Source organism: Anabrus simplex, chromosome 1 (genome assembly GCF_040414725.1).
Source record: "Anabrus simplex isolate iqAnaSimp1 chromosome 1, ASM4041472v1, whole genome shotgun sequence".
Classification (NCBI taxonomy): Eukaryota; Metazoa; Arthropoda; class Insecta; order Orthoptera; family Tettigoniidae; genus Anabrus; species Anabrus simplex.
Genome location: NC_090265.1, coordinates 628,132,198 through 628,155,546, shown reverse-complemented (window position 1 = coordinate 628,155,546; position 23,349 = coordinate 628,132,198).

Below are 23,349 nucleotides of genomic sequence, written 5' to 3'. Positions count from 1 at the left end.
AGGAGCAAGCACAAGCTGCAAAGGCGGGCCTCCAAATCTCCTTTGAGAAAACGAAATTCATTACAAACATCAAACTGGCGCCAAGTGAGCTAGAAGGGACTCTCGGAAAAGTCAAGCGAGTTCAAAAATTTAAGTATCTTGGCGAATTGATAGAACCTAACTTGTTCGAAAAAGAAGCCTTTTTTCACGCATGAATAAAATGGAAATGGCTTACCATCTGACTAAAAATGTCTATAACGAAGGATCTATATCTCTGAATGCAAAAATCAAACACTATTGCACTGTTATCCGGCCAGAGGCTCTGTCTGCAGCGGAATGTCTCGCCATGAACAAAAAATTCATGATGGAGAAATTGGAGGCCAAGGAAAGAAAGATTTTGAGAAAAATCTTAGGTCCAGTCAAAGACAATGGCGAGTTTAGGAGACGGCACAACCAGGAGTTGTACTCGCATGTGGAGAAAATAACTGATGTGATGCGAAAAGGGAGGATTACTTTTTATGGACACATGGCCCGAATGAATTCAACACGGTTAACCAACCGCATTTTCACTTTCCTCGAAGAGAAAAAGGCAAAGGGGGCATGGTTGAGTGAGTTACAAAAAGATCTGCAGGAGACTGGGATCTCATTTGAAGATATCCAGGAGCGTGTCCCACTTAAGAAAAAACTCCAAGAACATCAGAGTTTCCTACCAAAGCCGAAGATGAAAACTGGAAAGGCATGGACGGAAGGAGCAACACCGAATACGAATGAAGGAGTACTGGACCAACATTAAAGCTCGAGGGAAACAGTTAAAATGACGTGGTCCTTAGTTGGCCGAAACGAAACAAGAAGAATAAATAAATAAATAAATAAATAAATAAATAAATAAATAAATAAATAAATAAATAAATAAATAAATAAATAAATAAATAAATAAATAAATAAATAAATAAATAAATAAATGCATTTAAAATTGAAAATATGAAACGTAGTTTTCATTAAATAGCACTCCAAAGTAAGCTAAATATGTGACGTCACACGCATACTCTGTTAGAAGATGGCGCTGTGTTGACTCGCGCTCTCAGTTGGAAGTTAGCTGTCGTGAATACATCGTGGTCACTTGTGTACAATAACAAATGTAATAATAGAAAAGAACATTTTGATTAGGATTCGGAAAAAAACGTGAAATAAAGCCTACGAAACCATGAAAACACTGCGACCGTTATAATGTTTTCAAATGGGGATGAAATGGCTTATGGCTTTTAGTGCCGGGAGTGTACGAGGACAAGTTCGGCTCACCAGGTGCAGGTCTTTTGATTTGACTCCCGTAGGCGACCTGCGCGTCGTGATGAGGATGAAGACGGTGTTGATAATTCGGTAGTCGCCTGACCAATACTCCTATTCTTCCTGCCAACGTACTTCGCTTATACCAACTACATCTAAATTTAGTTTCATTTCTCCTCGATTTTTGAGTCGCTTCGGAGATTTTAGTGTTCCTGAAGTTGTCCTGTTGCCGGGCTGAGTGGCTCAGTCGGTTGAGGCGCTGGCCTTCTGACCCCAACTTGGCAGGTTCGATCCTGGCTCAGTCCGGTGGTATTTGAAGGTGCTCAAATACGTCAGCCTCGTGTCGGTAGATTTACTGGCACGTAAAAGAACTCCTGCGGGACAAAATTCTGGCACCTCGGCGTCTCCGAAAACCGTGAAAGAGTAGTTAGTGGGACGTGAAGCAAATAGCATTATTATTATTATTATTATTATTACTATTATTATTATTATTATTATTATTATTATTAAGTTGCCCTGTTAGAAAATTATCTTTCCTAATTGACCTTAGACTTCTAACTTCAACCAATCAACAGTAATTGTCTACCACCACAATATTATCGATTTCGTGTTATCACACTTTCGTATCATCGTAGCTACATGCACTTGTTTTTATATAAACTAGCACGTACCCGCAGCTTCGCCCGCGTTTATTAATTCAACCGTTATATTTTTAAACCATTTACGAGGGTTGGGGCTAAAGTCATGGCAACTATTTATTGTCTTGAAGATACCAGTCCGGTTGGAAAATGTGACATATGCAGACGAAAGGACAAAGTGTTAACTACATGTGTGGACGACGAAGAGCACTGAAATATCATAAGACACTAATTTACTAAGACACTAATTTACTACTCTTAATAGTTTATGGATAGCGGCTGTGAGCTTGCATCCGGGAGATAGTAGGTTCGAATCCCACTATCGGCAGCCCTGAAAATGGTTTTCCGTGGTTTCCCATTTTCACACCAGGCAAATGCTGGGGCTGTACCTTAATTAAGGCCACGGCCACTTCCTTCCAACTCCTAGGCCTTTCCTATCCCATCGTCGCCATAAGACCTATCTGTGTCGGTGCGACGTAAAGCCCCTAGCAAAAAAGAAAAACAGTTTATGGATAACCATGCAGCTAAATAGTACAAAATGGTGGTGGTTATCGTGTCGTCTTCATTGTTTAAAAGAAAGTACAACTGGACAACCTTCCGTTGTTAACACTAATCAGAGGAGAAAATGGAAGGGATCCGACACTTCTTCCGAAAAATGAAGGTACCGGCCAGAGAAAGACAAAGGTTACGAAGTTCGTGAAAATGAAGGACTCCCTAGGCCTGGAATACTGTAATACCGTCGGGGTCGGAAAAAGAATTGACCAAGGGAGGTCGCATGGGATAGAAAAAGTGAGGAGCCTGGCAAAAATAAGTGAAAGCAATGCCGCGACTCAGCTAAGGGTTTCGTGGTCGCCAATCCACACTCCAAAGTTGAGTCACTGGGTGCCCTTTTAGTCGCCTCTTACTTCGTCGGAAGAGTGTTCCATTTAGTGCGCCATTGATTTTTTTTATAAAGGTAACATAGGTCGGAGAACTGTAAACGGCTTCTCATGTCAAGCATACCCGGGTAATTCAAAATGTCAGATTTAGTTTTGTTCATAAAAGCAGGATTGGGAGTCTTAACAATGAAAGTGAGATATGTTTGTGATAGTAGATGAGGACCAAATAGGGGAACAAAAGTCAATAACGGGAAGAACATAGGAGACAAATTATAATTTTAAGGCGTAAATAATATTAATTTCAGTGATTCTGTAAAGAAGGCACGGGATTTTATTGACTCAATATGAGCAGAGAAGGTCGTTTACATTCTATTATAACACCTAGGTCTCTTACCTGAGAAACCAATTGCAGCGTATTTCCCTGGTTGGTATAAGCAGTGGTCATTCCTTGCTTTAACAATAAAACAAGATATTGTGTTACATTCCTTAATATTAGGAGAGAGATTCCATTTCTTAAACTAGTCACCACATGAACTGTTTGTGCAAAATTGAATAAAATTCCGCTCAGCAGTTTAGACAAGGTGTCGTTCCGGAAGGCATTTCATTTCATTCTTATATAAATGTAGATTCACTACCATTCGGTTTACGATAAAGAAACATGAATCACTGGAGGAAACTTGGAGTGCAGGAGACATTCCTTCACCCTTAAACATTCAGTTTAAGAAGTCCTTACTGCTGACCACCACAGGGTTGTGTCGAGGGTAGGTTAATTCCTTTTTAAGAGGACAGTTAACCAACCTAGGTCAGTAAAGGAATTTCAGAAGCGTGCCTAGTGCTGTGGGATAAGGATTACTCCATCGCAGGTAGAGAAGGTTTATGTTCACCTGCAACCTCACCTCCAAAACTCCCACTAAAAGCACGCTTCATAACGGAATATTATTCTTTAGTGTAATTTGGTCATTTAATACGTATATCTGACTGATTTATACTCGCTGAGGTGTTCAGCTCAACTAAAATCCTAAAATTGTCCTACCAATTATTTGGGACCTTCACACTTCCTTTAAGATTTTTTTTTTTTTTTTTGGTAGTTGCTAGTTGCTGTATGTCGCACCGACACAGATAGGTCTTATAGCAACGATGGGCTAGGAAAGGGCTAGGAGTAGAAAGGAAGCGGCCGTGGCCTTAATTAAGGTACAGCCCCAGCATTTGCCTGGTGTGAAAATGAGAAAAAACGGAAAACCATCTTCAGGGCTGCCGATAGTTGGGTTCGAACCCACTATCTCCCGGATGCAAGCTCACAGCTGCACGCCACTAACCGCACGGCCAACTCGCACGGTATTTAAGATTTTGTCAAGTTTCTACTACTTGTAGCTTATATCAGCTATGTTGTTGTTGTTTGAGTCATCAGTCCATAGAGTAGTTTGATGCAGTGCTCCATGCCACCCTATCCTGTGCTAAACTTCTCATTGCCGGGCTGAGTGGCTCAGACGGTTAAGGCGCTGGCCTTCTAACTCCAACTTGGCAGGTTCGATCCTGGCTCAGTCTGGTGGTATTTGAAGGTGCTCAAATACGACAGCCTCGTGTCGGTAGATTTACTGGCACGTAAAATAACTCCTGCGGGACTAAATTCCGGCACCTCGGCGTCTCCGAAGACCGTAAAAGTAGTTAGTGGGACGTAAAACAAATAACATTATTATTATTATTATTATTATTATTATTATTATTATTATTATTATTATTATTATTATTATTAAACTCATTTCTACGTAACTACTACATCCTATATCTGCTCTAATCTGCTTGTCATATTCATACCTTGGTTTACTCCTACCGTTGTTACCACCTACACTTCCCACGAAAACCAACTGAACAAGTCCTGGGACCTCAGGTTTGATTCCCGGCCAGGTCCTGGATTTTATCCTATGGTTGGAGGACTGGGTGTTTGTCTCAGTACGCATTTCTTCTCATATACAGCCCACATTATAGAAGATTCAGCTTATCATAGTTATTTCTGAAGTCACCGAAGCACCGCAGGCTCATTTCGGCTTTGACTTGGCCTTTCAGGCTTGATGCCTTTCCTGATGAAAATCTCAACCCAGGATCGGTTAGGATTCGAACCTCAGAGATCCAGATAAAAGTAAACTTTTGTCCTCATCCCGAGGTGGTGCAGCTCTTTTCAGACATGTACCATTTTAACCACATACCAGCCCTCTTGCCATTCTTAAATTCCTGGCAGTACTGGGATTCGAACCCGGGCCCTCATGGACTGCAGCTAATAATACTAACCGTTACGCTACGGATGCGAGACATCCAGAGGAGAAGTCAGAAGATAAGCCATGAGCTAGTTACACCCCCAAACTGGAAATAGCCTACCAAACATCCTGCTCAATATACAACAAAAAATACCTTTCGCAAAACACCAAGGTACGTCACTATGAAACAGTTCTGAAGCCAGTAATTCTATATGCAGCCGAAACGCTGTCTCTAAATGCCAACAAGGGACTCCTTGAAGAACTGGAGAAAGAAGAACGAGGAATATTGGGATCAAAGTACAGAAATGGAATCGATCAAAAGAGACCAATGAGGAAGTCTACAGCATACAAACATACATACATACATTACATACATTATCATTGTAGACTGTTATGCCTTTCAGCGTTCAGTCTGAAAGGCCCTGTGAATTTACTAAACGTCGCCACAATCCTCGATTTTCAACTAGTGTTGTGGCCTCATTTCCAATCCTCGATTTGCAACTAGTGTTCTGGCTTCATTTAGTTCTATACCTATTATCTTTAAACCGTTCGAAACTAAGTCTAAGCATCGTCGTCTTGGTCTACCTCTACTTCTCTTACTTCCATAACAGAGTCCATTATCCTCCTAGGTAACCTGTCTTCCTCCATTCGCCTTACATGACCCCACCATCGAAGCCGGTTTATGCGTACAGCTTCATCCATCGAGTTCATTCCTAAATTAGCCTTTATCTCCTCATTTCGAGTACCCTCCTGCCATTGTTCCCACCTGTTTGTACCAGCAATCATTCTTGCTACTTTCATGTCTGTTACTTCTACCTTATGAATAAGATATCTTGAGTCCACCCAGCTTTCGCTCCCGTAAAGCAAAGTTGGTCTGAAAACAGACCGATGTAAAGATAGTTTCGTCTGGGAGCTGACTTCCTTCTTACAGAATACTGTTGGTCGCAACTGCGAGTTCACTGCATTAGCTTTACTACACCTTGATTCAATCTCACTTACTATTTTACCATCCTGGGAGAACACACAACTTAAATACTTGAAATTATCGACCTGTTTTAGCTTTGTATCACCCATCTGACATTCAATTCTGTTGAATTTTTTACCTATTGACATCAATTTAGTCTTCGAGAGGCTGATTTTCATACCATACTCATTGCACCTATTTTCAAGTTCCAAGATATTCGACTGCAGGCTTTCGGCACAAACTGCCATTAAGACCAAGTCATCAGCATAGGCCAGACTGCTTACTACATTTCCGCCTAACTGAATCCCTCCCTGCCATTTTATACCTTTCAGCAGATGATTCATGTAAACTACGAACAGCAAAGGTGAAAGATTACAGCCTTGTCTAACCCCTGTACTATACGCGCACTTTATCTTGAGCCCGGATCTCCATAGTAACGAATGGGAACTAGGGCTCAAGATAAAGTGCGCGTACTGTATGTACCCTGAACCAAGTACTCATTCTACCATCAATTCTCACCGTAGCCCAATTGTCAACATAAATGCCTTTGATTGATTTTAATAATCTACCTTTAATTCCATAGTCCCCCAGTATAGCGAACATCTTTTCCCTCGGTACCCTGTCATATGCTTTCTCTAGATCTATGAAACACAAACACAACTGCCTATTCCTCTCGTAGCATTTTTCAATTACCTGGCGCATACTGAAAATCTGATCCTGACAGCCTCTCTGTGGTCTGAAACCACACTGGTTTTCATCCAACTTCCTCTCAACGAGTAATCGCACCCTCCCTTCCAAGATGCCAGTGGATACTTTGCCTGGTATACTAATCAATGAGATACCTCATAGTTGTTGCAATCCTTCCTGTTCCCTTGCTTATATATAGGTGCAATTACTGCTTTTGTCCAATCTGAAGGTACCTTATCAACACTCCATGCTAATTTTACTACTTTATGAAGCCGTTTCATCCCTGCCTTCCCACTATACTTCACCATTTCATCTATTCCTGCTGCTTTATTAGAACGGAGTTTACTTACCATCCTTTCCATTTCGTCAAGCGTAATTTCACCAACATCATTTTCCTCCTCCTCATGAGCTTGGCTGTTCGCAACACCACCAGGACGATTTCCTTTTACATTGAGAAGATGTTCAAAATATTCCCTTCACCTCTCCAGTGATTCCCTGGGATCTATTATGAGTTCACCTGAATTACTCAAAACACTGTTTATTTCCTTTTCCCCTCCCTTCCTAAGATTATTTATTACTGTCCAGAAAGGTTTCCCTGCTGCTTAACCTAGCCTTTTTAGGTTATTACCAAAATATTCCCATGACTTCTTTTTGGACTCAACAACTATTTGTTTCGCTCTGTTTCTTTCATGTGTCTGTCTCGGCCCTTGTTTGGAGCCATTTCTGATAAGCCTTCTCTTTACGTTTAGAAGCTGCTCTCACTTCATAATTCCTCCAAGATGTTCGCCTTTTCCCATCTTTATACACAGTTGTTCTTAGGCATTCCTTTGCTGTTTCTACTACAGCATCCCTGTATGCCACCCATTCACTTTCTATATCCTGAACCTGCTTGCTGTCTACTGTTCGAAACTTCTCACTAATCGTATCCATGTACTTCAGTCTAATTTTCTTGTCCTGGAGATGTTCTACCCTTGTTTTTTGCTAGTTGCTTTACGTCGCACCGACCCAGAGAGGTCTTATGGCGACGATGGGACAGGGAAGGGCCAGGAGTGGGAAGGAAGCGGCCGTGGCCTTACTTAAGGTACAGCCCCAGCATTTGCCTGGTGTGAAAATGGGAAACCACGGAAAACCATCTTCAGGGCTGCCGACAGTGGGGTTCGAACCTACTATCTCCCGAATACTGGATACTGGCCGCACTTTAGCGATTGCAGCTATCGAGCTCGGTACCCTTATTCGTTTGCAGACAGATTTCACTTTCTCTACCCTAGGCCTAGAGATACTTAGTTCATTACAGATCAGATAGTGGTCTTATCATCGAAAAATCCCCGGAAAACTCCTACATTCCTAACAGATTTCCTGAATTCAAAGTCAGTTAAGGTATAGTCTATTGTGGATCTGGTACCCCTAGCCTCCCGTGTGTAGCGGTGAATAGCCTTATGCTTGAAGAATGCATTCGTAACTGTTAAACTCGTACTACCACAAAAGTCCAGCAAACGCTTCCCATTCCCATTAGCTTCCATATCTTCCCTTCATTTACCAATTACCCTTTCGTATCCTTCAGTTCTATTCCCAACTTTCGCATTGAAATCGCCCATTAGCACTATTCTATCCTTGCTGTTGACCCTGACCACGATGTCACTCAATGCTTCATAAAACTTGTCAACTTCATCCTCATCTGCACCCTCACATGGTGAATACACGGAGACAATTCTAGTCCTAATTCCTCCAACTGACAAATCTACCTATTTGCTATAAAGTTAACGAGAGGCAGGCAACGAATGAAATGAGAAGACGACATAGCATCTTTTCTGAAATCTAATGTGAGTTTGACAATGCCCCGATCAAGGATAGAAGACATGATGATCTGTCTGCAAAACCTCGACACAAACCGGTACATGAGGATCGATTAAGTAACATGAAGTAATGTTATGTTATCTATAATACAATATCTATAATATCAATCTGAAAAGTTATGGCACAAGAAAAATTATACGGATGAAACTTATAAAAACATAGGTAGCCCCGCGCGATGTCTGAGTCAGCGATTACCCCTGAGCAGTTAAATATGTCATAACAGCTTACACTTTAGTTACCAGATGACAGCAACAACTTAAAAAGCGATCTCCTACGAAAGCCCTCTCACTTGGATGACTACCTGAACTCTGAAGGTTCAATTCTGTGTCTGTAAGCTGCTACTAGCGACAGTCCTCACTTCCTAGTTACTGTTTTCACTAGTACGTTATTCTGTTGCCGGTACTTGGTAACCTGTTATTTTTGTCCTCGTTACATTTGTAACGGTGACATGCATGTAACTGTGACAAAGTAACTGCTACGTTATTTTTCAGCCATCTCTAGCAGGTACCACCCACAGGGCGATGGGACTGCAGTAGTGAGTCAGGCTTCGTGCAGAGTGGATGTGCCAAGGCAAGAACAGCGTGCGTACTTCAAATGTTGGTTCAGAGCGTATGAACCAGAGTTCAAACACCAGTCTGCAGAATGGCGACATACAGGATCACCACGAAGACAGAAGTTCTGGCAAAAACTTTCACCCGTGAAGTCGACGGGTATTCCGACTTACGACATCAAAGGCATGCACAACATACTACAGAACCTTCTTGCAGAGAAAGTTACGTCGTGCCATTACGGAAAACCACACGATCTTCTCAACAATGCCATCCTTCACTATGACAACGCCAGACGTCATGCTAGTCGCACCGACACAGATTGGTCTTATGGGATAGGAAAGGCCTAGGAGTTGGAAGGAAGCGACCGTGGCCTTAATTAAGGCACAGTCCCAGCATTTGCCTTGTGTAAAAATGGGAAACCAAGAAAACCATATTCAGGGCTGCCGACACTGGGATTCGAACCCACTATCACCCGGATGCAAGCTCACAGCCGCGTACCTCTAACCGCACGGCCAACTCACCCGGTCAGACGTCATGCAACAGATGCTGTACACGGAGCAATAACCCTACCAAATACGGACTTCCAAAAGCACATCAAGAGACAGGCTTGCAGAGAATGGTCAAATCACTGGACAACAACTCAACTCATCAAAGTCAAGCATTACGCCGCTATCCAGAGACGTATCTCACAGAAACCATGGTTTGATTTACTCCCAGTCATCTGTTCAGAATCAAAATTGTAGACTCTCCACATTATCCCTCTGACCCCAATCAAGAATCAGACCTCGACCATACAATTTTAGGATGCGCTAGATACAAATCACAATTAACCAATTCATATCAAACCCTTATAAAACTGACAGTTTCATTACCCACGTCTGTTTCGTCGTTGTTAAGCAGCTATGACATCCATCTATGTATATATCAAGCAATATCCAAATGTTTAAGTGAAGGCAATTTTACATTGTGATACATTTGTTCTCTAGTCTCTATTTAGTGTAAACTATCCTCATCCAACCCAAGTTCTTGCACCGTGGCTTTCTATCACCAAGTAGCCACAATACCATGACAGGCCCCATGTTGTAAAGATGTTGTTCCTTGACCTTCCTCTTTTAATGCACAGAGCATGGTGTTATAGAACAAATGCAAAAATCTCTATAAATAAAGTTTTAGGGGGTCCGCTGTCTGTAATTTCTTTAGTTTTGCCAATTTTTCAGATATTTATCCGTTTTAGGCCAACTCAAGACCGAATCGGTGGTTTTTACTTTTCGTGTCTGTTTGTTTGTCTGTCTGTCTGTTCCACCATCACGTCGAAAAGGCTGGAGAGATCTCAACCAAACTTCATATTTGGAGTATACTCATCCCTAGGAAGGTTTCGATATGCATGTCATTTTAAAATCTTTAAATAGACAGGGGGTTTATAGGAAAACCAGAACGGTTTCCTTCCATTTTCTCTTATACTATTGATTTTCTGTAAATTCCGTGGACCGTACGTGAAACGTCTCTTCATTATAAACAACTTTCGTTATGTTCATAATTTACCTTACTCTTCACATGACGGAGAAATATACTATTTTCTGCGGGTATCATGCTGTGCATTGAGTCACCGACGAACCGACAACGAACCTACAGGTTACCATGGCAACGTGTCTGACTGCTTGCCAGCAGGGAAATAACGTATTGCCATTTTCCTCATCATGCTTTTAAATTTGTGGTTGTTCCTTGGATAGAAGGCAAGAGAGGCGTCAATCAGCCTATCTGCGGGATATTGGCGGAATTTCGTTTGATGTTATAACCGTCCTCGAATAGATTAAGTAATAACACCATTAGTCATCTTCTTATCTGTTTACCTAAGAATCACTGCGCCTAAATTTCTCCTCTGTTACCGCTTTCTTATATCCATAACTCACACCAGCATAATTTATTGAGGGGCATTTGATTTTCCAATACATTCACTTGGCATTTAAGTATTTGTCGTTATCCGGCTGTCCTCAGTTATAATCCATATTCTATTAATTTCAACTTTCTTAACTGTATTATTGTCTTCCTTAATTACTCCGTATGTACGCGAGTGCTAGAATCTACTGGGTATACTTCCACCAAAATTAGTATTTAGAATCCACCTGTCCTTGGGTAGGTTTTAGGGCAAATATTGTTTCTAAATCCCTGAACTGACTGGGGGTTTATACGAAACCGTAACCATGATTTCGCACTCCCACAAAATATACACAAAGAAACTTAATGGAAATTTACCTGCCTTAATGGAAATTAATTTCTAAACTTTTTTTCTCATGTGCATCATTTCTATACGAGGATTAATAAGGGAGATATCATTAACGGTTCGTTTTTTCGGTACAAGTCCCATCGGATTTAACTCAAGAGCGGGTGCGTGTAAAGCGTATTTCTTACAACCTGAAAACTACTGAAGATATTCGAACCAAACTTTATATTTAGCATCCACCTGTCCAAACGTATGTTTTAAAGGTCAATAACATTTCATATTCCCGGAATGGACTGGTGGTTTATAGGGAACGGAAATGGTGATTTTACTCTTCCACAATATATACAGTCCAAGACCAACCAGACTGGAAATCGACCAAACATGATGGAATTCAATCTCTAAAACTTTTTTTCATGTACATTTTTTCGTCAGGAGGATTAATAAGGGAGATATCATGAATGGTCAGTTTTGCAGGTTAAGTCCAGCGGACATAGCCCAAAAGGTGTTGTACGTGGAGCAGATTCATTATCTGTCCATATAAATAAAATCGTTACGACTTTGTGCCTGTACATTGACTATTTTGGCGAAATTTTCGCACAGCTACCCGTTTAAGGGGTAATAATGACCATCTGCGTATTTTTTTGGTTTAGTTTCCTGAAAGTCCTAATTTCTATCCTCCTCGCCCAAAATCTATATTGCGGCATAATCTGCCAGACGAAAAAGAAAATTGAAATTTGACACAATTATACCTTTTAGCCTCTAACGGACGGAAAACTTCCAAGATCTTTAAATTTTTCACTTTTTATCCCCGAAGAATATCGAAATATGAAGGCAATTTTAATGATGGTGCAGACCTTCGGGAAGTCCTATCACATAACTGATTGCACAATCTCCGTTCAATTTGGAATGATCTACAACCTCGGCCTTAAGCCTTTTTGTCGTATCTGTATCTCTTTTACGTTTGCTTTTGCTCTATTAATCGATGTTAAGTAAATTTGGACTTTTCACAAGCATAATTCATACTTTCAATCAGTTATAGGAAATATAGTATCACCAAACTCTTCACGAAAATTGGCCCACCCAAGAGCCACATGTGAGCCAAATACTATGTACGTAGCTGTCACATAATTATAGGAAAAGTAATGCAAAGTGAGATAATCTTACAAAAACTTTACTCAGTTCAACGTTTCTAACTCAATCTGACCCAAGAATAGATCTGATATCATAGGACCAGCCATTTAGGCCACTAAATCCGGCGTCTTATGGTACAATCCTTTGTCGATATGACGTACGATTAGCAGCAGTTAATCTGTATATGAAGGTCTGCAATATTGTAAACAAGCACATACTTTCGTATGTCTATCTATATATTCACTGATGTCGATTTGTAGCGATCGAGAAAGGGTGTGTCTGCTATTGTAATCAGTACTCCCCACATCGACTTTGACTGGCAGTAGGAATGGGGTCCTTCTCCAACTCCTGTGTAACTGGAATTAGTAAGGAAGGCCTACCATTGTAATGATTAGTTCACTTCTCGATTTGACTTGCAGAAGACAAGGGAGCATGCAGTTTTGTTTAAAACTCCCCTACCCGATTGTGTTTGGCAGTAGGCAAGGGTGCCCGCCATTATAAACAAATGTCATCACCTAAAATGAGACTGGCATTAGGCATAGTGGCCTGCTATTTTGATGGATACTCACCAACTTGGTGTCAGTGGCAGTAAGCTGGCTGGCAGTAGGAAAAGGGGTCTGTCACTATTATAATTACTGCACAATTCAATTTCGACTGAGAGTAGGGTAGTTGCCCGCCATTATAATAGAAACTCCTCAACTGTTATCTGTCTGGAAGTAGGAAAGGGGGGCTGCCACTGTAACGAAAACTCCCCAAATCGACTGTGACCGCGCAGTAGGCAATGGGGCCTGTAATTATAATGTAAACTTCTCAACTCGACTGTGAATGGCACTAGGCAAGTGAGCCTACCGTTATATCACAAATCCGTAACAAACACTTCACTTTGGAAAGAGCATATAGGGACCTCCCCATGCTGTTTCTCGGATAACAATAAGAGACATGCAATTTTAAAACAATCTTATTTACTGCATGTACAGTATTTACTTCGATATTTGAATATAATATAGAAAGAATACCGTAGCGAAGCACGGGTACATTTGCTAGTCTTCTTCTTCTTATAATTAAAGTTGTTCGTGTCTGTTTGTCTGTTTGTCTGTTCCACCATCACGTCGAAACGGCTGGATAGATCTCAACCAAACTTCATATTTAGAGTATACTGACACCGGGGAAGTTTTCGATATGCATATCATTTTAAAATATTTGAAAAGACGGGGGTTTTATAGGAAAAACGGTTTTCCTCCATTTTCTCTTATACTATTATAGGCAAAATATCGAATTTGTCGTATAAGGACGAGACAAAGCTCAATTTAATCCTCTTGACGCAAGGAACAAAACTCGGTGAGCCCTACGGGCCCGAAAACCATGTTTTAAGGCCCTAAAACCAACCGTTACGGAGATATTGGCACCACACTACCCCTGCTCTAGGAATCGGATAAAGAAATGAACTGCCGTAACCATGGCAACGTCAGCTCCAGGATTCTAGAGCAGTGAGATTATGCATGTACGTTTGGGCATAGCTGCCAACCTAAATTGGTACAAATAAGACTTAATATCTGGAAAAAAATATACTGTTGTGTAAGGCACTCATAGGACTTCTTTGGGCGGGAATGGAAAGGGGGTGAAGTACGAGTGTAAAAATCTTACTATATATAGAAATGGAAGTGTGTGTGTAAATGACACATCTCCAACTAAACCACTGGTGCTATTTCAACCAAACTTGGTACACGTATCACTTACTATCGGGAGACGAGCACTGTGGGGGTTAAGCCATCCCTAGCGCCCTTAAGGGAGAGGGTCAGGGGGTGGGTAATTATAATAATAATCGAGAATAGTGTCGAATTCATAGTTTTCGGGGTCGCTGAGTTGAAAAGTAATACTCTAGAATGTTTTAAAGTCCAGCCCCTTTTTAGGTGGGGAGCAAAGCGGGGGGGGGGGGGGGGTGAGATATAGAAATAATTAAAAACAGTTTCGAATCCATAGATTTCAGGGTCTCTGAGATGAATAGTGTTACTCCGGATATTTTTGCAAATCCAAGTGGGGAGCGAAGGGGGTGAGATATAAAATTAATCGAAAAACTACATATAAAAATGTTATCTTCTTCTTCTTACTATATATAAAAATTGATGTATGTGTCTGCGTGGGTGTGTGGGTGTTGGTGTGTATATGACACATCTCCTCCTAAACCACTGGAGCAATTTCACCAAACGTGATACACTTATCAATTAGTATCAGGAGACAAACCGCGTGAGGGTAAGACACCCCTAGCACCCTTATGGGCAGGGGGCGAGGGGGGTGGTATAAAAATAATCTTATAAATAAAGTTAGTTTCTGTTTGTTTGTTTGTTTGTTTGTTTGTTTGTTTGTTTGTTTGTTTGTTTGTTTGTTTGTTTGTTTGGCTTAAGTGCGGCCAGTATCCAGTATTCGGGAGATAGTAGGTTCGAACCCCACTGTCGGCAGCCCTGAAAGTGGTTTTCCGTGGCTTCCCATTTTCACACCAGGCAAATGCTGGGGCTGTACCTTAATTAAGGCCACGGCCGATTCCTTCCAACTCCTATCCCTTCCCTGTCCCATCGTCGCCATAAGACCTATCTGTGTCGGTGCGACGTAAAGCAACTAGCAAAATAAAAAAAATAAAAATATTTGTTTGTTCCACCATCACGTCGAAAGGACTGGATAGATCTCAACCAAACTTCATATTTAGAGTATACTCACCCCGGGCAAGGTTTCGATATGCATATCATTTTAAAATCTTTGAAAAGACGGGGGTTTTATAGGAAAACCACAACGGTTTTCCTCCATTTTCTCTTATACTATTGATTTTCTGCAAACTCTGTGGACCGTATGTGAAAGGTCTCTTCATCATAAACAACTTTCGTTATGTTCATAATTTACCTTACTCTTCAAATGACGGAGAAATTTACTATTTTCTGCCGATACCATGCTCGGCATTGAGTGACCGACAGAGCGATAACGAATATATGGGTTACCATGGCAACGTCTCTGACTGCTTGCCAGCAGGGAGTAACGTATTGCCATTTTCCTCATCATTCCTTTAAATTCGTGGTTGTTCCTTGGGTAGAAAGCAAGAGAGTCGTCAATCGGCCATTTTGCGGGATATTGGCGGAATATCATTGGAGGTTATAACCGTCCTCGAATAGCTTAAGTAATAACACAAATATTCATCTTCTTATCTGATTACCTAAGAATCCCTGCGTCTAAATTTCTCTCCGATTACCGCTTTCTTATATCCATGACTCACACCGGCATAATTTATTGAGGAGCATTTGATTTTCCAATACATTCACTTGGTATTTATATATTTGTCGTCATCCGGATGTCCTCAGTTATAATCCATTTTCTATTAATTTCAACTTACTAAACTGTACTATTTTCTGCCTTAATTACCACGTATGTATGCGAGTGCTAATCCCGAATGCTGTACACTCTTTCCTTTGAGGAAATATTCTAAGCTATGCCAATGTATAACTTTTGGCCCAGGAAAATTCCGAAATATGGATGCAATTTTAACGGCGGTGCAGACCTTCGTTTCGGGGTAATTGGTGGCTAATCAGTAAGTCGTATCACAAGTCACAAAGCAAATGGCGTTTCATTTTGGAGAGATCTACAACTTTTGTCCTGACTTTTCGTCGTATTTCTATCCCTAATACATTAAATACAGGTTGATTTTATACTTTTACACGTATATGTTATCATTTGGCACACTTGTAGGAAAGGTAGAATCATGATATTCGACACGCACATTGACATGACCATTGGCAATGTTATAGCCAAATTTTATGATTCTAGCTGTCACATGAGAATCAAAAATATAAAGTAGCATCCAAAAACTGTACAAGATTTCACCCCATTCAATGACTCTAACTCAATCTAACCCATGAATATAGGAGATACGAGAAGATGTCATAGGACCAACCATGTAGAACACTGAAAGGGGCGTCTGATGGTGAAGTCCGTTTGTAGATACGTCGTACAGTTACAAAGCAGTAACTATCGAAATAAAGGTCTGCACTTCTAGAGTGTGTCTGTACATTGACAATTTTGGCGAAATTTCCGTACAGTTATCCGTTTCAGGTGTAATAATGACCATCTGCATATATTCAGTTTTGGTGTCTGTCTGTTTTTTGTTTGTCTGTTTGTCTATAACTTGGAAACTACTGGATATATTTCCACCAAACTTGATATTTAGAATCCACCTGTCCTTTGGTAGGTTTTAGGGCAAATATTGTTTCTAAATCCCTGAATTGACTGGGGGATTATACGAAACCGAAACCGTCATTTTGCATTCTCACAAGATATAGACAACCAAACTTAATGTAAATTTACCTGCCTTAATGGAAATTCATTTCTAAGCCTTTTTCCTCATGTGCATCATTTCAATACGAGGATTAATAAGGGAGATATCATTAACGGACCGTTTTCCGGTACAAGTCCCACCGGACTTATCTCAAGAGCGGGTGCGTGTAAAGCGTATGTTTTACAACTTGAAAACTACTGAAGATATTTGAGTCAAACTTTACATTAACATCCACCTGTCAAACGCTACGTGTTAATCGTCAATAACATTTCATGTTCCCGGAATGGACTGGCGGTTTATAGGGAACCGAAATGGTGATTTTACTCTTACACAATATATACAGTACAAGACCAACCTGACTGGAAATCGACCAAACGTGATGGAATTCCATCTCTAAAACTTTTTTTCATGTGCATTTTTTCGACAGGAGGATTAATAAGAGAGATATCATAAACGGTCCGTTTTTCCGGTTAAGTCCAGCGGATATTGCCCACAAGGTGTTGTACGTGGAGCAGGTTCCTTATTTATCTATGTAAATAAAATCGTAACTACTGTGTGCCTGTACATTGACTATTTTGTCGAAATTTTCGTACAGCTACACGCATAAGGGGTAATAATGATCATCTGCATATTTTTGGTTTAGTTTCTTGAAAGTCCTACTTTTTACACTTCTCACCGAAAACCCAGATTGCGGCATAATCTGCCAGTCGAGAAAGAAAACTGAAATTTGGCAAAATTTTACGTTTTAGCCTGTAACGGGCGGAAAACTTCCAAGAGCTTTAAATTTTTCCCTTTCTATCCCGAAGAATATCGAAATATGGAGGCAATTTTGATGCAGACCTTCGGGAAGTATTATCACATAACGGATGGCACAATCCCCGTTCAATTTGGAGTGATCTACAACCTTTTTCTTACGACTTTTTGTCGTATTTATATCCATTTTACGTTTGATTTTTCTCTATTTCTCGATGTTAAGTAAAGTTGTACTTTTCACATACATAATTCATACCTTCCATCACTTAGAGGAAAGATAGAATCATCATACTCTACACGAAAATTGGTCCACCCAGTAGCCATATGTGAGCCAAATGCTATGTATGTAGCTGTCACTTAATTATCCGAAAAGCAATGCAATGTGAGATAATCTTACACAAATTTTACCCTATTCCAAGTTTCTAACTCAATCTGACCGATGAATAGATGAGATATCATAAGACCAGCAATTTAGGCCGCTAAATCCGTCGTCTTATGGTACAATCCTTTCTCGATATGATGTACCGTTTAGAAGCAGTTAATCTGTAAACGAAGGTCTGCAATATTGTAAACAAGCACATACTTTCGTATGTCGAACTATATATATATTCACTGATGTCGATTTTGTAGCGATCGAGAAAGTGTGTGTCTGCTATTGTAATCAGTACTCCGCAACCGACTATGACTGGCAGTAGGAATGGAGTCCTTCTCCAATTCCTGTGTAACTGGCATTAATGAGGCAGGCCTACCATTGTAATGAATAATTCACTTCTCGATTTGACTTTCAGAAGGCAAGGGAGCTTGCAGCATACAGTCTTTGGCTGTAGGCAAGCGTTCCCGCAGTTATAAACAGATGTACCCATCTAAAATGTGACTGGCATTAGGCATACTGGCCTGCTATTTTGATGGAAAATCATCAACTTGGTGTGACTGGCAGGAAGCTAGCTGGCAGTTGGAAAAGGGGCCTATCATTATAATGGTAACTGCACAACTCAATTTTGACTGGTTGTTGGGAAGTTTCCTGCCATTATAATAAAAACTCCTCAATTTGTAATATGTCTGGAAGTAGGAAAAGGTGGCTGCCATTGTAACGGAAACTCCCCAAATCGATTGTGACCGCGCAGTAGGCAATGGGGCCTGCAATTATAATGTAAACTTCCCAACTCGATTGTGAATGGCAGTAGGCAAGTGAGCCTGTCGTTATCATCACAAATCCGTACCAAGCACTTTACACTGGAAACAACGTATGGGGACCTCTCCATATTGTTTCTCGGTTAACGCTAAGAGACATGCTATTTTAAAACAATCTTATTTACTGCATGTACGGTATTTACTTCAATATTCGTATACAATGCAGAATACCGTAGCGAAGCACGGGTACATTTGCTACCGGTAGTGTTAAATAAAAGTCATCAGCACTGAGGGATGGGACGTACTGGAATATCCGCTATTCTAACCTGATGAGTCTGTGTGGTATTTTTTTTTTGCGTGGGAGACAGTTTGGGACACAAGAGGACCTTATCAACGATGTGAAACATGAAAATAGAAAATTCTCACATGGTGAGGCTTAGCATTTTTTCGAAAAAAATAGTTGCCGTAATGTATGCCCTTTCCTTCGCGAAAAGAAGACAACACAGAAAATCTAAGACATGCATTTGGAAATATAGGGCATGTACTTATGTTTATTGCCTGAAAACAAATTCTGACTTCAGGAGATTCTCGTAGGAAAGTGACAGAACGCAGGCCATTGGTAAACATTGTTTTATTATGGTATAGACAGCAAATACACAAGACTACGTACAAAGGACAGGTATCCACTGGTTACAGACCTGATCGATCACCACTGTCCGTACATCTTTGTCCATGGACACTGGACGGCCTGGGCGAGGCAAATCGGTAGTTGATACTCTACCCCGTTTGAACGTCTCCACTCACCTCGCCACTGTTCTGTAGGGAATGGCATGCACACCTAATGCTTCCCGCAGCTCTGCATGGCATTGGCGTGCATTTCTTCCGCGGAGAACTGCTATTTTAATATACGATCGTTGCTCCTGCTTGTTGACTTCCATTTTGTGCCGCTCTCACTCACACACTGAACTTGGGGGCATGCTTAGACCCACACTGTTATTTACATACACTATCTAGTGGCATCATACGCAAGTACATACCGTACGCTTCCTAATGCATATCTTAGAGATTCCGTGTTGTCTCCTGTTCGCGAGAAAAAAAAATAGTTGCCATGACATGACTCGACATACGTATAATTCAACTTCGATGTAGATACAAACTCTGTGAATACCCACAACAAATATCATACAGAGTGTATCAGAAGTATACCGACAAACATTCAGGGATGTTCTTCATCTTATTTTAAGAACGAAGGGGCAATCGGATTGGCAGAGAAATTATTTTCGTTTCAAGAAAATGAGGTTACTTTGTTGGTGCCGGCTGCGTGATTCAAATTGGCGAACTTGCCGTGTTTGCTATGCCAGAGAGACAGCTGCTAATTGTTGTTGTGCGTCAGAGGAAGGAAGGGAGTGGAGGGGAAGTGGGAAGTGGGAAGTGGGAGACAGAGATAATGCACAAGTTTATCGTTCGTTTCGCATAGTCGCTTCCCGGCTCCAGTAGGCAATGTGCAGTTTGTTCTGTACAGTGTAACTATACTAAGCAAACCCCTTAGAAAGAGAAGATGAACTTCCATCTAGAATACAGACAGCTTTCCAAGTCGTTCGCGATACACCAAATGTCTGAGGTCGGTAGATGCAGAGTGGGTCTCGGCGCTCAAGTGGCCACGGCTAGTCCGTGGTCCAACAGCTCTGCACTCTGACCAGCCAACCCAGCAGAGGAGGAGTGGTCACGGCTCTACCGTGGCTCTACGCCTTAGCATTCGGGAGACGGGACAGGGCTGGACCTCAAAGCTGGCCCCAACCGTCGGCTGTCCTGAGAATGGTTTTCGATTCTCCTGCACTAAGGCGAATGCCGGGACAGTTCCAAGTATAGGACACGGCTGCTAACCTTCTCCGTGCATCTCCTTCACCGTAACAAATCTCCCGGCCTGAGAGACGGCGTCACCGTCTAAGAGGCCCATCTGCCCCTTCAGGAGGAAATGAAAACATTTTAGTAAGTAAAGTCTTGAACAGAGCCCAAACCTCCCTACTACACTGTATTGAACTGTACATCGAACTAGGAGGGGGGGGGCATATTGAACATTTACTCTAATGAAAACATTGGGCGTATTGTATCCTTCGTTCAGTATTTCATTCCATTTACAATGTTGTGAATCAAAGAATACACAATCGTGGAACGGCATCTTCGAGCATGTTAAATGATAAAGAACGTTACTGAGACTAACAGACGAGAGGAGAAACGATCTGGAGCATTCCTTGACTGACAAGTGTGTCTTAATTACAGTGTGTTCTTGTACTGAGTGCGCAGTTACGGCTGTTTAATAAACGAACTGTAGATATTACCTGTAAGAGACGAGGACAAGCCTGCGTGAGTCGAACGAGGAAACTTGTGTATACGCGTAGCATTAACTCTGTCTCCACCATACACCCCACTTCCCCTCCCTCCCATTTCTTCCCTGAAGTACGGCTTGGGTGTACGTGCGGAGTATTAACTCTGTCCCCACCATACACCCCACTTCCCCTCCCTCCCCTTTTCTTCCCTGAAGTACGGCTTGGGTGTACGTGCGGACCATTAACTCTGTCTCCATCAAACACCCCACTTCCCCTCCCTCCCTTTTCTTCCCTGAATTACGGCTTGGGTGTACATGCGGAGCATTAACTCTGTTTCCATCAAACACCCCACTTCCCCTCTCTCCCCTTTTCTTCCCTGAATTACGGCTTGGGTGTACGTGCGGACCATTAACTCTGTCTCCATCAAACACCCCACTTCCCCTCCCTCCCCATTTCTTCCCTGAAGTACGGCTTGGGTGTACGTGCGGAGCATTAACGCTGTCTCCATCAAACACCGTACTTCCCCTCCCTCCCCTTTTCTTCCCTGAAGTACGGCTTGGGTGTACGTGCGGACCATTAACTCTGTCTCCATCATACAGCCCACTTCCCCTCCCTCCCCTTTTCTTCCCTGAAGCACAGCAGCGGCTTTTGCTCTGGCATAGCGAATACGGTGAGTTCGTTAATTTGAACTGCGCGCCCGGAAGTAATAAAAAATAATCTCCTTTTCTAGAACAGAAGAACTTTCTCCACCAATTACACCATCGTTCTTAACCTAACACGAAGGGCATCCCTGTTTCTTTGTCGGTATACTTCTGATACACCCTGTATTTGTAAGATTAATTGTTTCCGAAAAAAGTGTACCGCTGACGAACATATATAATACCAAGCGCTTATTTTCTTTTGAGCGACTGTACATTATGATAGATAGGATTAGCAGACACTTGAGAAGCCTACGGCAAATCATTGCTCCAAGCACACTTAGAACAGGTTTATTTTGTTACGTTTTCGAAAAAATAACTGCGCGTCCACCTTAAGTATTCAGCTCTACCTCATCTGCTTCCTAATAGGCTGCTTCCGAGCAAAATAAACATGGAAAGAAACAAGCTGTGAGAGAATAAACAACAAGTTATCGCAATGCTATCAGTAAATTATGAGGGGCATCGAAGAGCCTTTTGAACTGGTGTTCGCTGGTAGTTGTTTCTGGGTAGACAGCTTAAATCGCGGTCCGTCTGTGAGTTAAATGATTTACTGCTACATGGGAAATAAAACTAAAAGCAGTATAAATCTCGTGAGCGCAAGCCGCGCTAAGTTAGAAACACTGACCTATGCGAACACTTCTCCGAGCTCGGTCCAGCAGTAAACGTCTGCCCATTAAATACGACAATGATAATGTTGTCTTTCGGAAATGAGTTGATCACTATCGTACAACGTAAAGTGAATAGCCACTAGTTTATAACGTGAAAGGGCAGATTTTACTGTTCATTTGTCAGAATGTAGGCAGGTCTGTGTCGCAGAGCAGCGCTAGACAGAGTCAGCCGTCGTCTCGGCGTCCAGACGCACATCCAGCACACTCGTAAAGAGGCGCCTGCCTGGCGTGTCGCCGACCGCACACCACCACCACCACCACCGTCGTGATTGATTCATTCTCTCGTCCAGACGCACACTGGCTGACTGCATTCTCAAGTTGTAACCGCCTCCACACATACACTAGACTGCCTTCATTAACATTAGCCGCCCCGCCACTTCACATGGATACGTGTCAACACTTCCATCAAATTGACATAACAAGTTTCGGGATTTGAGCTCACAATCTCTGATGCACCCATTAAGGGCTTCTAGCGTTACTCAATGCTAGGCGAAGTGATAACTCAATTGCAAGCGGCATATTTTCTTGCAGCTGTTAATTCTACGTGATAAATATCCACGCACTCCATAGTTTTCTTTTACCGAAAAGTCTACACACTTTCAAGGATCGTTCGCAAAGTACTTGATATATATTATTATAATATAGAATAAGAAAAACTGTCTGTAATATTAATTACACTATTTACAAGTCTTGAAACAGAAACCTTACAGCTGATTGTATTAAATATTTAGGTGCTTTTATAACCTCCACACCAGACTGCGAACATCATCTGCAATTTATTAAGAGTAAAATATTGCATACTATAGCTGTATTGAACAGACTAAGTGAAATAATTACTTATTATAACTTAAAGTGTGTTTACTACGCTTTAATTTGTAGCTATCTACAATGCACAAATGTTGTAAGGAGTTGGTGCACCCAATTTCAAATAGCAGAACTTCAAATTCTTCAAAATAAAGCACTTAGATCCGTTTATAGTTTTCCATTCTTGATGTCCAGACAAATTATATACTTATCA